This window comes from Mercenaria mercenaria, chromosome 12 (genome assembly GCF_021730395.1).
Source record: "Mercenaria mercenaria strain notata chromosome 12, MADL_Memer_1, whole genome shotgun sequence".
Taxonomy (NCBI): Eukaryota; Metazoa; Mollusca; class Bivalvia; order Venerida; family Veneridae; genus Mercenaria; species Mercenaria mercenaria.
Window position 1 is genome coordinate 32,923,339 of NC_069372.1, and position 13,038 is coordinate 32,936,376.

At 37.1% G+C, this 13,038-nt stretch overlaps 1 long non-coding RNA gene across 1 annotated transcript; it reads right to left on the reverse strand.

The window, feature by feature from the left end:
* Nucleotides 1-1,981: 1,981 nt before the first annotated feature.
* LOC123534743 (uncharacterized) lies at nt 1,982-9,774 on the reverse strand. Its single transcript, XR_008366442.1, has 2 exons — nt 3,083-9,774; nt 1,982-2,981 (listed from the first exon to the last, which is right to left on the reverse strand). It is a non-coding gene; the product is annotated as an uncharacterized LOC123534743 (long non-coding RNA).
* Nucleotides 9,775-13,038: the final 3,264 nt, after the last annotated feature.

Sequence of the window (13,038 nt, forward strand, 5' to 3'; positions counted from 1 at the left end):
GCCTGCATTTTTGACCTCGTGTCATTATGATGTGTATGATGATGTGGAACAACCATGTAAAGTTTCAATCAAATCCATTTAGTTACTACAGAGATATGGTGAAAAAGCAGCAAAATTAAACTAAAATCCTAAGTAACAAGAGCGCCATGAAGGCCCTCAGTATCACTCACCTGACCTATTGACCTAAGGGTCATCAACATTAACATTCTGACCGAGTTTCATTAAGATATGGTCATAAATGTGGCCTCTAAAGTGTTAACTAGCTTTTCCTTTGATTTGATCCTGTGACCTAGTTTTTGACCCCACATGATCCAGATTCGAACTTGACCTAAAGATCATCAAAATTAACATTCTAATCAAGTTTCATTAAGATATGGTCATAAATATGGCCTCTACAGTGTTAACTAGCTTTTCCTTTGATATGACCTGGTGACCTAGTTTTTGATCTTACATGACCCAGATTCAAACTTGACCTTGAGATCATCTTAATTAAAATTCTGACCAAGTTTCATGAACATACAGTTGTAAATGTGGCCTCTACAGTGTTAACAAGCTTTTCTTTTGATTTGACCTGGTGAGCTAGTTTATGACCCCAAATGACCCAATATCAAACTTGTCCAAACTTTTATAGAGGGTAACATTCTGACCAAGTTTCATTAAGATTGGGCCAAAATTGTGACCTCTAGAGTTATAACAAGCTTTTCCTTTGATTTGACCTGGTGACCTAGTTTTTGATCCCAGACGACCCAATATCAAACTCGTCCAAGATTTTATTGAGAGTAACATTCTGACCAAGTTTCATTAAGGTTTGCCCAAAATTGTGACCTCTAGAGTGTTAACAGGCAAATTGTTGCCGCTGCCGCCGACGGACGACGCCAGACACAGGGCGACCACAAAAGCTCACCTTGAGCACTTTGTGCTCAGGTGAGCTAAAAAGGGGACATCATTCATTAAACCTTTGAGCGAGATGATCCTAGTGCAATATGATTTGGGTGATGATAAGGAATAGCTTTTTATATGCCCGAAGGAACATATTATGTTATGACGCTGGTGTCCGTCTGTCTGTCCGTCTGTCTGTTAGCAATTTCGTGTCTGCTCTGTAACTCTTGAACCCCTTGAAGGATTTCAAGGAAACTTTACACAAATGTTCACCACACCAAGACGATGTGCAGAGCGCATGTTTTGGATGTCTCGCTTAAGGTCAAGGTCACACTTAGGGGTCAAAAGTCATATCAGTTTGTTTCGTGTCCACTTTGTAACTCTTGAACTGCTGAAAGGATTTCAAAGAAACTTGGCAGAAATGTTCACCACATTGTAACGATGTGCAGAGCGTGCACATCACATGTTCCGGATGACTCGCTTCAAGGTCAAGGTCACACTTAAGGGTCAAAGGTCATATATGACTTTGCTTTGTGTATATTGCTCTGCCTTGCAGTGCTCTTGTTTTTATTTGGCCGATCTCTTTTTTGTACTTACAATAATTTTTTTTTAATTACTTCCATTTCATGTTACTATAAATAGCTTATTTTGAAACTTTTTTTATTATTGGCAGTAGGGAAAAACCGAGACCACTTTTCTGTGGTACAACATGGATGGTACCTCCAATTTTAAGGTGTATTTTTACATACCTGTACCTGATAAGGATTTTTTTGTAGACTTTGAATATTTTTTTGTGGACTTAGTTTTGTTTTTTGAAGTTTTCCTTTTGTTGTTCCAGTCCTTTGGGGCTACAACAGTCAAGTTCTTAAAATTTTGCTCCCATCCTATGATGTAAGCCTTTGGGCGTATATTGCCCCGCTTGGCGGCGCTCTTGTTTAAGTTTTAGCAAATCCATCAAGTTAATACAGAGATAAAAAGAGAAAGTGTATCAAAACTTTAACCAAGGTGTAGATGTGGAAGGATGCTGACTCTGGGTCAAGTAGGAAAGCACTACCTAGACTTCATATAACTAAGCTAAACACTAAATGATCACAAAACAATGTTCAATAATATATGATTTTATTAAAAAGTAACTGTTACATAAACATACAAAATATACAAAACTGCATCACAATAATTGAAATAATGCTGAATCACATACATGTTACAAGTTTACAAACCCTTTACTGTGTAAAATCACGTTTTTCAAATTAAATGCATCATTTATCATCAATTTGTTATATAAAAGGAACAACTGTTTTACATTTTAACTAGTTCCAAAGATTTTCTGATTACGAAACTCCTTCACACTAGGGAAGAAATTCAAAACATAACAACAGAAATACCAATGGGTGTTTGAATCTTGGAGTGTTACACTTGAAACATGTATTTATGCTTTGTAAAGGTTGCTGGTTAAGGTTGCCTGGGAAACAGTTGTTGATACTTAATCCTTTGTATATAACATATGAAGTGTTTATACAAGTGATAGTATAGACAAAACATTCTGGGCAACAACCTCTCCTATTGAATTTTGCAAATGTAGACAAAACCCTCCTGACTACCTGACAGGAAACCAGGCAACCTCAAGGGAAACCAGATAACCTGACAAGAACTCTGGCAACCTAACAGAAAACCAGACAACCTTAAAGGAACATAGGCAACCTTACAGGAATACAGACAACCTGACAGGAACCCAGGCAACCTGACAGGAACTAAGGCAACCTGACAAGAAACAAGGCAACTTGACAGAAACTTAGGCAACTGGACAGGAACCCAAGCAACTTTACAGGAACTTAGCAACCTGACAAGAAACCAGACAACCTTACAGGAACCCAGGCAGCCTGATAGGAAACCAGACAACATGACAAGAAACTAGGCAACCTGACAGTAACTAAGGCAACCTGACAGGAACCCAGGCAACCTGACAGGAACTTAAGACAACCTAACAGGAATCCAGGCAACCTGACAGGAATCTAAGCAACCTGACAGGAACTTAAGACAACCTAACAGGACCTTAGACAATCATACAATAAACCAGGCAACCTGACAGGAATCTAAGCAACCTGACAGGAACTTAAGACAACCTAACAGGACCTTAGACAATCATACAATAAACCAGGCAACCTGACAGGAATCTAAGCAACCTGACAAGAACCCAGGCAACCTGACAGGAACCCAGGCAACCTGACAGGAACCTAGACAACCGTACAAGAAACCAGGCAACCTGAAAGGAACTCAGGCTACCTTACAGGAACCTAGGCAACCTGACATGAACCCAAGCAGCCCGGCAGGAACTCAAGCAACCTTACAGGAACCCAGACAGACTTATAGAAAGTTAGGCAACCTGACAGGAACTTAGGCAACCTGACAGGAACCCGGTTAACCTGACAGGAATCCAGGTAACCAGACAGGAATCCAAGTAACCTGACAGGAAACCAGGCAGCCTGACAAGGAACCCAGGCAACCAGACAGGAACCCAGGTAATATAACGGGAATCTAGGCAACCTGACAGGAATCCAAGTAACATGATATGAACCCAGGCTAGTAATAGACAAGTTTCAAACGATTCTACACGACTTTTTCATAATTGTTTTAAGTATCTTGTCTCTGGTATTTCACATCTTACAGAATGGTCCTTTTTATAAAAACAAGAGGGCCATGAAGGCCCTATATCGCTCACCTGAGTAGAGTTGCTTGCTTGAACAAATTTCTTAGCTAAAACTTTAAGATCTAGGCCTTCTGGTTTATTTTTAGTAAATTTATGAAGATTTCCTTATGCACAATCAAGTAACCCTGGGACGGGGTCAATTTGACCCTGTGGGGTCAAGATTTGAACAAATTTTGTAGAGGTCCACTAGGCAATGCTACATGTCAAATATCTAAGCTCTAGGCCTTCTGGTTTTTTTTTTTTTTTAGAAAATTTTGAAGATTTTTCTATGTACAATCAAATAACCCCATGGGGCGGAGCCAATTTGACCCCGGGGGTCATGATTTGAACAAATTTTGTAGAAGTCTACTAGGCAATGCTACATGTCAAATATCTAAGATCTAGGCCGTCTGGTTTATTTTTAGAAAAATTTTGAAGATTTTCATATGTAAAATCAAGTGACCCCTGGGGTGGGGTCAATTTTGACCCTGGGGGTCAAGATTTGAACAAATGTTGTAGAGGTCCACTAGGCAATGCTACATGTGAAATATCTAAGCTCTAGGCCTTCTGGTTTATTTTTAGAATTTTTTTGAAGATTTTCATATTTAAAATCAAGTGACCCCTAGGGCAGGGTCAGTTTTGACCCCGGGGTCATGATTTGAACAACTTTAGTAGAGGTCCATTAGGCAATGCTACATGTGAAATATCTAAGCTCTAGGCCTTCTGGTTTATTTTTAGATTTTTTTTTGAAGATTTTCACATGTAAAATCAATTGACCCCTGGGGCGGGGTCAATTTTGATCCCAGGGTCATGATTTGAACAACTTTAGTAGAGGTCCACTAGGCAATGCTACATGTCAAATATCTAAGCTCTAGGGCTTATGCTTTTTGAGAAGAAGATTTTAAAAGATTTTCCTATGTAAAATCAAGTGACCCCTGGGGCGGGGTCAATTTTGACCCCGGGGTCATGATTTGAACAAATTTGGTCCACTAGGCAATGCTTCACACCATATATCTAAGCTCTAGGGCTTCTGGTTTTTGAGAAGAAGATTTTTAAAGGTTTTCCTTTCGGTTGCCATGGCAACCAGAGTTCTCCATGGAATTCAATTCTTTGAACAATTTTGAAAGGGGGCCACCCAAGGATCATTCCTGTGAAGTTTGGTGTAATTCTGCTCAGTGGTTTTCAAGAAGAAGATTTTTTTACAATTTGTTGACGCACCACAGACGACGGACGACGGATAACGGACATCAAGCGGTCACAATAGCTCACCTTGTCACTTTGTGACAGGTGAGCTAAAAAAGATTCCTTTTCATGCATGTATTATGAACAGTTTAAGTAGGATCATACTATTTCGTATCACAAAATTAATAATGCTGTTAAAACAGACCTGAAAAATGATATGCAAAATACAGTAGACAAAGCAAGTAATGTGTACATACAATATAGTGGTACCTCTAATCTGAACATGCCCAGACCAGAAAAAAAGTTCAGATTAGAGGGGGTCGGATTAGGGAGGTTCCACTGTACAACTGGTGATATGCAAAACACAGTAGACAAAGTAAGAAATGTGTACATACAATACAGTGGTACCTCTAATCTGAACATGCCCAGACCAGAAAAAAGTTCAGATTAGAGGGGTTCGGATTAGGGAGGTTCCACTGTACAACTGGTGATATGCAAAATACAGTAGACAAAGCAAGAAATGTGTACATATAATACAACTGTACACATGTTATGTGATTCAAATAACTTTTCCCGCACAGATCAAATAAAGGTGATATACCTACAAACTTTGGAGATGTCCAAACTGTGCATACTTTACCAATACAGCCATCAATACTTTTATCATACATGGACCCATTTTCTGGAATACTATTCTATAAATGTACCTATAACAATTATCAGTCGTTTCGAATGCACCAATACATAGTATATGGTCAAAACCCTAATTCAACACAGGTACTATACCAGGAAGAACAAATTCGATGAATTGGTATCCCCCGCTGAAAGGGTTTGTGGTGAGGAACAGCAAAACAGTATGTCCAGCAAAAAGTTAAGGATGTTACTAAGAGGCAAATAATTTCATTAGTCAAAATCAATTTAACAAAAAATGAATGCTATTTTTTGGTGGGGGAGGGGTGAGGGGCAGCGGGGCTGGCTGGGTGAGGGTACAAAACATCATATGTTGATTATAAATATTGATGGAAAATTAAAAATGACAAAAATTATTTTTTTTGGGGTGGTGGGCATGACTGGGTGGAGGAGTGAGGTGGGGGAATGTTACAACTTTGCATGTTGATAAATATTCATGGAAGGTTTGAAAGAAAAATTATCTTTTTTCTTTTTTTTGTGGGGGGGGGGGGGGGGGGGGGGGGGGGGGGGTGACCAAGGCAAGGTGGTGACCAGGTGTGGGTACACAGCTTCACATGTTTATAATAAATGTTCATGGAAAAGAATGAAAGAAGTTTAATGAAATTCTACCAATTGGTTGGTTTGTTATGTACAAATCTGTAGATTTTTAAACAATTAAAGGGCAATAACTCTAAGAAAATTGACCAATTAAAAAAAAAATGACAGGCATCATCGAAGTATATTGGTTCATATTTATTTCAAGTTTCATGAAATTCTACCAGCTTGTTACTGAGAAATTGCTGCAGACGTGGATTTTTCATTAAATCAAGGGCAATAACTCTGAGGGAAATTGACCAATCAAAAAAAAACTTGACGGGCATCATCGCAGTATGTTGGTGCATGTTTATTTCAAGTTTTATGAAATTCTACATGACAGTTACTGAGAAATGGCTGCGGACGGGCATTTTTCATTAAATCAAGGGCAATAACTCTAAGGAAAATTGACCAATCAAAAAAAAAAAACTTGACGAGCATCATTGCAGTATGTTGTTTCATGTTTATTTCAAGTTTCATGAAATTCTACCAGCTAGTTACTGAGATATGGCTGCGGACGGACGCACTGATGGACAACGCCATTTCAATACCCCCCCTCCCGATTTCATCGGCGGAGGATAAAAAAAAACTGCCATTAACATTGACATTTTTGTATGTTTTCATTCAAATTTCTATACAGTACACAAACAAATATTTTCTCAGAAATATTACAGATAATAGACAAATGCATGATCACCATAGACATAAATCTAGAATAATTCACTCACATTAATTCCTTACACTTAAGCTTCACATATGTTATCCTTTGACAGGAAATTAAAGGGTGATGAGCAAAAAACAAAAACAAATTTCTACCTTAATTATACTGATATTTAAAACTCGTACACTATTCCTGAGTTGGAAGAATGAAAGCATTTACAGACAAATGGCATCATCAGTTACCTGACTATTTTTTTTACATAAAGAATATGATTATAAACAAGAGGACCATGATGGTCCTGAATCGCTCACCTCTTCCCACATGATCCAGTTTTGAGTATGACGTCGTTTTTTCTATTATTTGACATAGTGATCTAGTTTTTGAGCTCGTGTGACCCAGTTTTGAACTTGACCTAGATATTATCAAGATAAAAATTCTGACCAATTTTCATGAAGATCCATTGAAAAAAATTGGTCTCTAGAGAGGTCATAACGTTTTTCTATTATTTGACCTATTGACCTAGATTTTTAAGGCACGTGACCCAGTTTCAAACTTGACCTAGATATCATCAAGGTGAACATTCTGACCAATTTTCATGAAGATCCATTCAAGGGTATGGCCTCTAGAGAGGTCACAAGGTTTTTCTATTTCAAGACCTACTGACCTAGTTTTTGATCGCAGTTGACCCAGTTTCAAACTTGACCTAGATATCATCAAGATAAACATTCAGACCAACTTTCATACAGATCCCATGAAAAATATAGCCTCTAGAGAGGTCACGTTTTTTCATTATTTGACCTACTGACCTATTTTTGGAAGGCACGTGACCCACTTTCGAACTTGACCTAGATATCATCAAGATGAACATTCTGACCAATTTTTATGGAGATCCATTCACAAGTATGGCCTCTAGAGAGGTCACAAGGTTTTCCTATTTTTAGACCTACTGACCTAGTTTTTGACCGCACACGACCCTGTTTCGAACTTGACCTAGATATCATCAAGATGAACATTCAGACCAACTTTCATGAAGATCCATTGAAAAATATGGCCTTTAGAGAGGTCACAAGGTTTTTCTATTATTTGACCTACTGACCTAGTTTTTGACCGCATGTGACCCACTTTCGAACTTGACCTAGATATCATCAAGATGAACATTCAGACCAACTTTCATACAGACCCCATGGAAAATATGGCTTCTAGAGAGGTCACAAGGTTTTTCTATTATTTTACCTACTGACCAAGTTTTTGAAGGCACGTGACCCACTTTCGAACTTGACTTAGATATCATTAAGGTGAACATTCTGACCAATTTTCTTGAAGATTTCATGAAATATATGGCCTCTAGAGAGGTCACAAGGTTTTTCTATTTTTAGAGCTACTGACCTAGTTTTTGAAGCACGTGACCCAGTTTCGAACTTGACCTAGATATCATCAAGATGAACATTCAGACCAACTTTCATACAGATCCCATGAAAAATATGGCCTTTAGAGAGGTCACAAGGTTTTTCTATTATTTGACCTACTGACCTAGTTTTTGAGGGCACGTGACCCAGTTTCGAACTTGACCTAGATATCATCAAGGTGAACGTTCTGACCAATTTTCATGAAGATCTTTGAAATATATGGCCTCTAGAAAGGTCACAAGGTTTTTCTATTTTTAGACCTACTGACCTAGTTTTTGACCACACGTGACCCAGTTTCGAAGATGACCTAGATATCATCAAGATGAACATTCAGACCAACTTTCATACAGATCCCATGAAAAATATGGCCTTTAGAGAGGTCACAAGGTTTTTCTATTATTTGACCTACTGACCTAGTTTTTGAAGGCAAGTGACCCAGTTTCGAACTTGGCCTAGATATCATCAAGGTGAACGTTCTGACCAATTTTCATGAAGATCTTGTGAAATATATGGCCTCTAGAGAGGTCACAAGCTTTTACTATTTTTAGACCTACTGACCTAGTTTTTGAAGGCACGTGACCCAGTTTTGAACTTGACCTAGATATCATCAAGGTGAACATTCTGACCAATTTTCATGAAGATCCATTTAAAATTATGGCCTGTAGAGAGGTCACAAGGTTTTTCTATTTTTAGACCTACTGACCTAGTTTTTGACGGCACGTGACCCAGTTTCGAACTTGGCCTAGATATCATCAAGGTGAACATTCTGACCAACTTTCATAAAGATCCCATGAAAAATGTGACCTCTAGAGTGGTCATAAGCAAAAGTTTACGGACGCACGCACAGACGGACGGACACACGACGGACGACGCACGATCACAAAAGCTCACCTTGTCACTTTGTGACAGGTGAGCTAACAAGAGCTGTCCGTAAGACAGCCAAGCTCGACTATTCGAAATATTGTCACAGAAGCAGGAAATTATTACCCGAAATGTTAAATATCAAAAGAGTTTTAAGTCTGAAAGGGGACATAATTTGACCAAAATGCATATCAGAGTTATGGGACTTGATGCTATCAACTAGTTTTATAACCCCGAAGAAACATATTAAGTTTCAATTCCATATCTGCATTAGTTTTGGAGATAGTACCTTGCATGTAAAACTTTAACCAGAATTTTCTAAGTCCAAAAAGGGGCATAATTTGCCCAAAATACATGTCAGAGTTATGGGACTTGATTCTGTCAACTAGTTTTATAACCCCGAAGACACATGTGAAGTTTCAATTCAATATCTGCATTAGTTTTGGAGATAGTAACTTGCATGTAAAACTTTAACCAGAATTTTCAAGTCCAAAAGGGGGCATAATTTGCCCAAAATACATGTCAGAGTTATGGGACTTGACCCAGTGAGGTAGGTAATTGATCTAGAAAAAGAAAAAATAAGTTTAAAATCCATATGCCTTTTAGTAATAGCTGTATGTACTTGCACGCAAAACTTTAACCAGAATTTTCTAAGTCCAAAAGGGGGCTAATTTGGCCAAATACATGTCAGAGTTATTGGACTTGACCTAGTGATGTAGGTAATTGATCTAGAAAAAGAAAAAAATAAGTTTCAAATCTATATGCCTTTTGGTAATAGCTGTATGTACTTGCACGCAAAACTTTAACCAAAATTTTCTAAGTCCAAAAGGGGGCATAATTTGCCAAAATGAAGGTCAGAGTTATGGGACTTGCTGCTATGAACTAGTTTTATAACCCCGAAGACACATGTGAAGTTTCAATTCAATATCTACATTAGTTTTGGAGCTAGTAACTTGCATGTAAAACTTTAACCAGAATTTTCTAAGTCCAAAAGGGGGCATAATTTGCTCAAAATACATGTTAGAGTTATGGAACTTGACCCAGTGAGGTTGGTAATTGACCTAGAAAAAGAATAAATAAGTTTCAAAGCTATATGCCTTTAAATGATAGCTGTATGTACTTGCATGCAAAAACTTAACCAAGGTGTGACGCCGACGCCGACGCCAGGGTGAGTAGAATAGCTAGACTATTCTTCGAATAGTCGAGCTAAAAATACAGCATATTATCTGCCTTTAAACCTGTGAATGTTAGATACAGATATGTATTTAAAGCTTATGTTGCCAAGCACAGGATAACACTGTATGTTCATTAATTCTAACCTTTACCCTGCTAAATTTGTAAAATTGACTGGCCCATCATTCAATTTCAGCAGTACCACTTCTAATTCAAAGGGGTGTCCAATGAAAATTTATTGACTGAACAGCAAACAGTGCAGATCATGATCAGACTGCATGGATGTGCTGGCTGATCATGGTCTGCACTCGGGTCGCAAATGCAAAACCAACTGCTGCAGGCTAAAGGTTAAAAAAGTGCTTTTGTATAAGTAAAAGTAATCAATACTGCGACTGTTAGTTGTAAAAAGTTCTAAATATCCAAAATTTGATTTAAAAGACTAGATATATGATATATTTTATGTGAAAAACATTTAAAATGTTAAAATAAAAGTTATAAAATAACACACATCCTAACATATAAAGCAGAATCAAACAATGATAAAACAATTAACATACATGTAATACTTATGTTTTATCTCACTGTAATACGGACAACAAAATATGAACAGTCAGTACATTTCACATGCAAAACTATTTTTTCATAAACTTACCTATAAAACAAGAAATATTCAAATACATATTATACTATTTTTCGAAATTCTATTTTACAGAATGATGCTTTAAAATACCACAAACCTAAATGTTGCATTAATTGTAAGCTCAAAAGTTCTTCAATTTCCAGTAAAATGTCAACTGAAAGATGGAAATTTGCTTTTAACAGACTTAGAGGTGTACATAGTTTGTAACAGACTTAGAGGTGTACATAGTTTGTAACAGACTTAGAAGTGTACATAGTTTGTAACAGACTTAGAGGTGTACATAGTTTGTAACAGACTTAGAGGTGTACATAGTTTGTAACAGACTTAGAGGTGTACATAATTTGTAACAGACTTAGAGGTGTACATAGTTTGTAACAGACTTAGAGGTGTACATAGTTTGTAACAGACTTAGAGGTGTACATAGTTTGTAACAGACTTAGAGGTGTACATAGTTTTGTAACAGACTTAGAGGTTGTACATAGTTTGTAACAGACTTAGAAGTGTACATAGTTTGTAACAGACTTAGAGGTGTACATAGTTTGTAACAGACTTAGAGGTGTACATAGTTTGTAACAGACTTAGAGGTGTACATAGTTTGTAACAGACTTAGAGGTGTACATAGTTTGTAACAGACTTAGAGGTGTACATAGTTTGTAACAGACTTAGAAGTGTACATAGTTTGTAACAGACTTAGAGGTGTACATAGTTTGTAACAGACTTAGAGGTGTACATAGTTTGTAACAGACTTAGAGGTGTACATAGTTTGTAACAGACTTAGAGGTGTACATAGTTTGTAACAGACTTAGAGGTGTACATAGTTTAATAAAAATTTAACACAACTACGTAAGAAGATGGATTAAGATTTATTTCTTTACAAAAGATTGCTTGTGAAAATGCAAAACTGAAAAAGAGTTAAAAATTCATCAGATTCATGCAAGCGTACAAGTGATATTGATAGAGATTCAGATTAACACCAAACTATCAGCATATCCATAAAAGATAAAAAGTTCTCTTTGATATAAATAATCATTCATGACTATAATACAACATGTAAGGCTATTTCCTGAATGCTATAAGGTTCAATAAAACCCCTACTCCCCACCATCACATTTCACCTTGCAACTCAGGCACAAACAAGAGCCTACTTTTGAAAAAGTGCATGCCTCCCCCCCAACCCCCCTTCAAGCTTCATTTAAACGGAAGTGGTAACTGATATGTAATATCTGGGTAAACATTTTGTCAAATACATCCATGAATGATAAAGTTACAGAACAGATACATAACTGGGATGCACATTCAATATTAAAGGGAAATAATTCAAAAAATAAGATGGGTAGACCTTGCACTTCTTTTAAATGTCTTCTATCATTGTGTGTAATTTGCATACATTCTCTACAGTAGTTTTAGTTACACACTGGTCAAAAACATTCAACAGAGGGAGATAATTCAAAAAGGATGCAACACATCATCATGTCACGCTGATCATTGGTGCAAAGTTTTTTCGAAATCCCTCCACGAATGACAAGTTACAGAGCGGACACAAAATTGGGATGTGCATTCAGTAAAGGAAGATAATTCAAAAAGTAAGATGTACTAAAGGATGGATAGATGCTGCAATTATTATATGCCCCCCACCAGGGAGGATAAAAAGATTTTCTTTAAATTTTATAAATTAATCTTTGCGCACATCCCCTCACTACGGGAGCGTCCTGACAGTGAATATTGAATTAAGCACATATATCCCCTCAGTACAGAGCTCCGGAAAGTGTTTTTCAGAGCTTTAAGCTAATTACATCTACATTCCCTCGGTATAAATATCACAGAAAATGTTTCTGAGAAGCAACATAATGGTGCGGACACAAATAATGTAAGACATACTGAGGGAGCTATATGCAGCCCCATAGTGCATGACAAAACAATTTTAAGCATGTTTTTAAAGCTTTTGAGACACATTTTAACATTAAGACTAGAATCAGTGACATCAATTCAAATACATTTTCATTAAAATAATGTAAAACTCAACAATTATACATATGATTAACAATATTTGTAAATTTCTATTCACCGTGCACTGAATAAATTTCCCTTTAAAGACTCACCACAGGTTAAATGTACTCTACTGTGTTCCATGACGGTAATTATACATGATATGCATCGAAAAAATGACAGTGACAATGGGGCCAGACTTGTGTGCTTATGATCTAATATTTAATTAAACTGAAGCAGAAGAATCATACAGTACTTGATACATTTTATAAGTTTAGATCAATTTTTGCTTCTACAGTGT